This window comes from Lolium perenne, chromosome 6 (genome assembly GCF_019359855.2).
Source record: "Lolium perenne isolate Kyuss_39 chromosome 6, Kyuss_2.0, whole genome shotgun sequence".
In the NCBI taxonomy this organism is placed as follows: domain Eukaryota; kingdom Viridiplantae; phylum Streptophyta; class Magnoliopsida; order Poales; family Poaceae; genus Lolium; species Lolium perenne.
The window spans coordinates 69,527,583-69,534,741 of record NC_067249.2 but is presented as its reverse complement, the minus strand read 5'-3'; the positions used below and the strand labels follow the sequence as shown (position 1 = coordinate 69,534,741).

The window sequence follows — 7,159 nt, the reverse complement described above, 5'->3', positions numbered from 1 at the left end:
ATATTGATATCCTGTTGAGAGATTTTGGATCTTTCCCACTCCAAGTTCCCCAAATCTTCCGTAGCCATCTGTGATTCTGGAGTACTGTGCCTGGTGAGTTTGCGCGGCGGCATCAACAAGCGTGGAGTAGAAGAGCGCAAGGGCGAATGAGCACAAAGAGCTCTGGGCGCAGCGGAGAATTTTCGTAAAGAAAGAACAGAGGTGCGGCGCGAGCGAAAGTGCCAGAGGAAGAAGAAGATGGACCTAAGTAGAGGTGCAGCGAATCGGCGCAACCGTTGGATGAAGGAAATTGCGGGGTAGATGGACTACACGTGGACAAAGGGTAAAAGCGGACTTTTACTGAGAAATGAAGAGACAGGCGGCACAGTGCGTGTGCCGGAAAAAACGGACGACGTGTGTCCCCCACGTGCACGACGTGTCAATTGAATAGGAAAATTGGACCCACAAGGCAGAGAGAGAAGCGGTTCTCGCATGTTCCCGATACAGTAATCGTGGCTATCGTAAGCAATGATGTCACCTTGACAAGAGAAATTTTCGACAAAGACGCATGACAAAAAAATTCGACAGCAAAAGATTATTGATTATTTCGGGAGCCTTTGATCAAATACAAGTTTTTGCCCAAATGCTCGGGGGCTACTTTGAAACAAATGAAAAGTTTGAGAAAGACAAAATAGATACGGTGTGAGCCTATGATCAAATACAAATTATTTGCTCATAGCCTCGGGGGCTACTCCCATCGGGAGCGCTATTCGCGCACCCGAGAGATTTGAAAATTTCGGAAGAGAAAGAAAATATAGCGGCATAAAATGTGGAGCCTACACCCAAGCACAAGTCCTTGGCTGTAGCCTCGGGGGCTACTCCCATCGGGAACGCTGTTCGCGTGCCCGATAAAATTATAAAAAAAAAGAAAGATAGAAGAACAAGAGAGTATATTTCGAGTTAAAGGTAACTCTACATATACTCCCATCGGGAAAGCAATATAAGTCATCCGTTGACTCAATAAAATGTGCCATTCCAACAGCCGAATAAGCACTCGACAATATATTCTCAGAACGCCAAAGTTGCGAACAATTACTGAATGCCGCAAAACTTTGCGAAGGTAAGACCCCAGATCGTTCTGAGTGGCGTGGCGCCATCTCTGACGTTGGTTTGCTACTTTTATCCGTATCAACAGATACGAAGAAAAATCCTAACGGACGCGTTAGGTACCCGATAAAATATGACTGGGACTCGACAGAATGGTAAGACCTTAAGCGGGACCTGTCGAAGTTTACACCAGTATCCCGAGATCATGTCCGGGGACGTGATCTTGAAGTAGGTTTTTGCGGATTGCCACTAGAGCAGTTAACTAGTACCTAATCCGTCAGATGAACTAGCCCCAATCACCATTATCCCTGTACAATATAGAAATTCGTATGAAGAAATATAGAGAAGTTTAAAGTTATAGAGTAAATCTAAACAGTGGAGATTTTCCCTGATTCTGCGATTCAAGCAAAATCTCGGGGGCTACTGACATAGGCATCCCCAATGGGCCTGCCGAAGATAGTACCCAGGGTTTACTGAAAGCCCATGACTCGAAGAATAAGAAGAATCGGAAGCCCAAGTTGTTATTAAGGAAAGCTAGAGTTGTATTAGGAGATGATGTTTGTAATCTTGCGGGATGAGTTAGAAACCTTCCCGGACTCTGTAACTTGTACAATACGAATCCCTCGGCTCCACCTCCTATATAAGGGGGAGTCGAGGGTGTCACATCCCGAAATTTTTTAAATTTTGGAATGTAAAATAAAAATAAATTTAATGCTTGATGGTTTGAATCTGATTGAAAATTCAAAAAGAATTAAAACTTTTTAAAGTTATTTACAGGTTAATCCCAAAATAGTGTTTTTAAAGACTTCTGGTTTTAAAGTATTTTAAAAATTAAACATAACCTTGCTTTCAAAGTTTTCAAATCCTTAATGGAATTCTTTTTAAGAAAACAAAATCCTGGAAAACTTTTCTTACAAAATATTGCCCAAATAGCCATATAGGCCAAGTGTATATGGTTATTATTTTATTTTCACAAATGGATTTTAAAAAGGTTTCTTGATTGTCCTAAAACACTATTTTGATTTTTACAAATTTTTAGAAACTTGTTTGCTACACTTTTGTTGAAACCACCTCATATAGCCATAGTGGCAAAATTGTAATAAAAATAATATAAAATAATAATTTATAAAATTTGAGTATTTGTGTTATCCTATAATGAGCAAAATAATTTTACAAACTCACAGAAATTCGTTTCACTTAAATCGGATTTATGAAACTCATTTTATCAAAAAAACAGGTAAAAGAGAAAAAGGAAAAAAAAAAAGAAGGAAAAAAAAAGTAAACGGGCCGGCCAGCTGGGCTCACCCGGCCGACCAGACCGAGCCAAGGACTACCGAGTCGGTCGTATCCACCCTGAACCACGAGCAGATTTTCGTTTTGCCAAACTTATCTCCACTTAAATCAATTTTTCTTGAGCTACACAACTTCGATTTCAGATCCGTTTGTTTTTACGCATTGCTAACTTCGAGCCCACCTTTTTCCACCGACCTATGGTCTATATAAACTCTCCACCAGACCGCAGTTTCGTTTTCCCTTCCTCCCCTCAAAATCCTACATCAACGAAATCTTAATTCGTTGATTTGACCACCAAAACTACCTCGAATCGCTTCGGGTTCTACACGAAAGTTGTAGATCTCGTCGAGATCTTTCAATCCCGACTAATCTCATCTCTTTTCATCCACCATACACGGATAATTTCGCATCGCAAGGTGTCAGATCTGACAAAGGGAATCTTCAATTAGTTCGTGCTCGTTCCACGAAATCCAAATTCATTTGGTGAGTATGTAGATCTGATCATCCTCTACAACTTTCATGTTGAAAGTTTTTCGATTTGACGTACAGATTTATCGCTCATCTACAGATCTATTTCGAGTCAACCGGAGCCAAATCGAGTTTCAAAACGATCTCGAATCGTCATGACCTCAACACGGAAGTTGTTCCTCTCGTCAAGATCTTTCAATTACCGCAAGTTTCACCTTGTTTCGTTCACCGAGGAAGGTGAAAATCGTATTGCAAGTTTCAGATCTTATAAGGTATAACCCAGATCTTGTCAAACACATTAATCCGCTGTGAAAAGTAATTTGTGCGTTAGATAGATCTATTAATTCTATACAACTTTGATGTAGAAAGTTTTTCCATCTGAGCAATTTTTTCTGTCAACTTTATGACATCATCATGACATCAGCATAGTCAAACTGCAGTCAGCGGTACGGTCAGCAGTACAGTCAGCAGTACAGTCAGCAGTCAACTGTACAGTCAGCAGTCAACTATACAGTACAGTCAGCGTCTCAGTCAAACTCGGTCAAACTAATTTTAAATGTAAATTTTAAATATCAGATTATGTGTCTAACTTAGAAATTCATTATAAAATTATCCAGAGGTCCAAAATTTACAAACTTTATATCGTTGGAAAGCTTATAACATGTAGAATCTAAATATGCAAGAATACTGTATATGTTATGTATTAGTTTTCGAATCATAATTCAAATGATTTAATTAATCCTTTTTCACTATAAACATTATATCAAATAATCTACTAGTCCAAATTTAACAAATTTGTACTTTCTGGAATCCTCAGAACATGTACTTCAACTTGGTATAGGAGTTGTACAACTTTGATACGTGCACAAACTTGCTTTAGTAAAATCTAATCAAATCAATAATTTGACGATAATTCGAATTCTATAAATTATTTTTGAATAATTCCAATTGCTCTAATCTTGTACTACTGTAACCCATCCAGGGAAGTCAAGTTTATATTTTTACTAAACATAAATCTTGCGGTAGCTAATTAATAAGGTTGTATATGTAAAGTAGACACTCGATTAATGGTTTTCTAAATCAAATTAAATGTCCAGAATACTTTATTAACATTGCACATATCAGAGAGCACCTAATACAACATATACACACTACCTCTCTTGTGAAATAAATTGGTGCATAGCATGCATGCATGTCTATGATTGTTCATATCGAATGTTGTTTGATTTTGTTGTTGTTGTTGAATGGTGTGTTTATGTTGTGCTATATTTTATATTATAGTTCGTACGGAGATGCACGTATTTTGATTAAGAGAAGTAAACGCGCTTAGACTACCAAAAAGGCAAGTGACATTCAAATCCTATCTATTTTATATTATGCATTAGTGTTTTGAAAATAGTATGCATGGTAGGATTTTGTTTTTAAAAGAAAAGTATTATGCTATGCTTAGATCCTAGTAGTGTGTAGCCACCCCTTAAACACAACTTGCTAGGATTGTCAGAAGTGATTTAAAAATGATGCCAATGCCTTGTTTCATTTGTTGGTTAAAGTGTTATTTGAAAAATTTAAAGTTAATAACCTTAATGAAACACCTGGGTGGAATTGGTGTGGCTTTGGATTATGTTGAGTGGCTACCTGGGGCTACATACCTGGCAGTGAAAACCATGGTATGTGGTGGTGACCTGGGGGGTGAGTGCACTTGTAGTTTGCCACCCAGGAACAAAGAGATTGCTATGTCTTCCGTGTTTAGTGTACTTCCAGTGCAGCCTTATGATATTATGAGCTCTGTCTTGATTGAGTAAGATGCGAGGGTTCAACTTGTTGCAAGACATTGGCTGGTAGCAGAATTATAGGTGGGAATGGGTCTTGCGGGTATGGTTGCTCTCTCCTTCTGAAAGGTCTCGTCTCATTCTTCTCTCTGGGTAGAATGGGTCGTAAGGTGAAAGTGCACAACCTCTGCAGAGTTAAAAACTAAGATCTTAGCCGTGTCCCCGGTTATGGACAATTTGAGTCTCTAGACAAGGAAGTACGGAATAATCTCATCACCTTTTCTAAATGATTAAAATTTTGTGTAGAAACATAGGACGGGGTTTTCCCAGGGCTACATACATGGCAGTGAAAACCATGGTATGTGGTGGTGACCTGAGGTTTATCCTAGTTGAGTGGCCCTGTGGCTACGTGCACTGGAAGTGAAAACCATGGTATGTGGTGGTGACCTGGGAGTCATCTTGACTTTGTGCCCTTTTTGTAAAAATCTTTTCAAGAGTTATAAAATGTTTTGTTTTAAATAAAATGTAGGATAAAATTGGCTTTATGCAAATTTGCCTGAGCTCCACTTGCCAAATATCATGTAGATAGTCATGCCCAAAACTGCCACCATATAAGTGTCATTTGCCAGTACATCATTGTACTGACCTCCATTTGTGGGGCTGCATATTCAAACGTGCAGGTTCGTCTGAGGAGAAGTACGTGGTAGGATCTCGAGTCTACATTCCAACATGACTGCCTGTGGCACATGAAGATGATGAAGGCTCATTGCTGATTTACTTTCCGCCGTGTTTATTCTGAGCTAGTCCATGTGACTATGCAATTTGTAAGGTTTTATTGTACCCTCTGGATCAACGATGTAGTAATTTGATACTACTGCAATGATTACTATATTTTGTAATGTGTGTGCTATCAGTGATCCCGGGAATAGCACTATACACAGGTATCTTGCCTTTATTAAAAGGTAGGGTGCTACAGAATGGTATCAGAGCATAGTGTTGCCTGTAGGATCGAGACCCTATGTTTGGATTAGAAATAGGAAGACCCTAGGATGAAAATTTTGTCTAATCCTATTTCAAAAAAAGTTTGATTTGTGAATTTCTGGTATTCTCATCTACTTCATCTTCAAAATTGTTTTCCTCTCACCTTAGATGACCCACCTCTTGAAAACCATCAAGGAAGTAGAGATGATGACCTTGTGCCTGAAGTGAGGGACTGCTGCTTCATGTGACATTCTTCGACTCCGCAAGAAGTGTTTCATGGAAGACCAATGAAGATCTTGAAGGAAGACTTCGATGCAGACCACAAAACACATGAAGATACACCGTAGGAGTAGAATAGAAACTTGATGCATCCAATATAGAAATAGACTAGACCACCATTATTTCTCTTTTAGCGAATCAACGATAAATACTAAAGTATTGATCTTACCAAATTGGGGTATGACCATACTACCTTGCTTGTGTTTGAAAAATATTGCTTGATGATTGTTGTTTGCCGAATTGCTTTGATCTGCGGTGTTGGGTAGGAATCTTCTTTAGAATATTTCTATCTATTCTCATCTATACCCGACCCAGAGAATGTTTCCTTGGAAACTCGCCATGAAGACAACATTAGTATAACCAACATTGATGTTCCTAACGAGATGAAGAAATATTGTTTGGGAGATATGCAAAACCCTAGCTAGGGATCGATAGAAATGTTTTCAAAACAATTCAATAATGGGGATTGAAACATTGATTCAATTCTCCATGGATTTTTTTATCAAACTTGTGAGGTTGACCAAGTGTTAGAATGCGAGATTCAATAAATCTATTACAGAGTAATGATTTGGGTGCAGGATGGATTGATCACCATTCCTACTACTCTTATTATTCGCTTTTGTAATATTGACTTTGCGAATCTAGAGAGACATACCTGCAAATGATATGTCGGCGAATAAGCCTAAACCTTAGGATGGATAAATATTATACCCTTATAGTAGGCAAGTGCTGCCAAGCGTAGGACAACAACGAGATCGAAGATCCAACCACTAGTTTGGAGTTGTGGAAGAATGTTGAAGACACCAAGAAGGAAAATATGAAAGATGTCATGAAGTTTACACATCATGGTCTTCTGTTTGACCCAAAGAGTGGCCCTCAGTGTCAAAATTAGATTAACCACCATCCTATATGGATTAGCAAACCCAACCATGAAAAAAAAACCTATTCAAGTCACTTTGGAGAGATATGTTGTTCACTATATGTGAATAAACATTCGCCTGTTGGATTTTAACTCAGAAGCCCCAAGCCATAGATGTTTCCAAATATGACCTATTGTCAAGTCTTATCCTCGGATGTGCCAAGTCATATCCAATATGAGCTTAGCCTAAACCAAAGACCTAAGACTACCTAAGAAATTTTTTTTTTAAGGGTGGTAGAAGCCGTACCCTTAGATTATAGATTTACACGAGATGCTGCATGGGATGGTATTTGGAGAAGGTATCATAAGGAATTCCCCATGACCATGTATACTCAAGTGAAAGATAATACCCATGGGATGAGTA

General features: G+C 38.7%; 1 long non-coding RNA gene across 1 annotated transcript; it reads left to right on the top strand.

Annotated features, from left to right (window-relative positions):
* Nucleotides 1–2,605: 2,605 nt before the first annotated feature.
* On the top strand, nucleotides 2,606–4,210 carry LOC139831933 (uncharacterized). Its single transcript, XR_011746344.1, has 3 exons — nucleotides 2,606–2,862; nucleotides 2,948–3,119; nucleotides 4,129–4,210. It is a non-coding gene; the product is annotated as an uncharacterized lncRNA (long non-coding RNA).
* The last annotated feature ends 2,949 nt before the right edge of the window (nucleotides 4,211–7,159 follow it).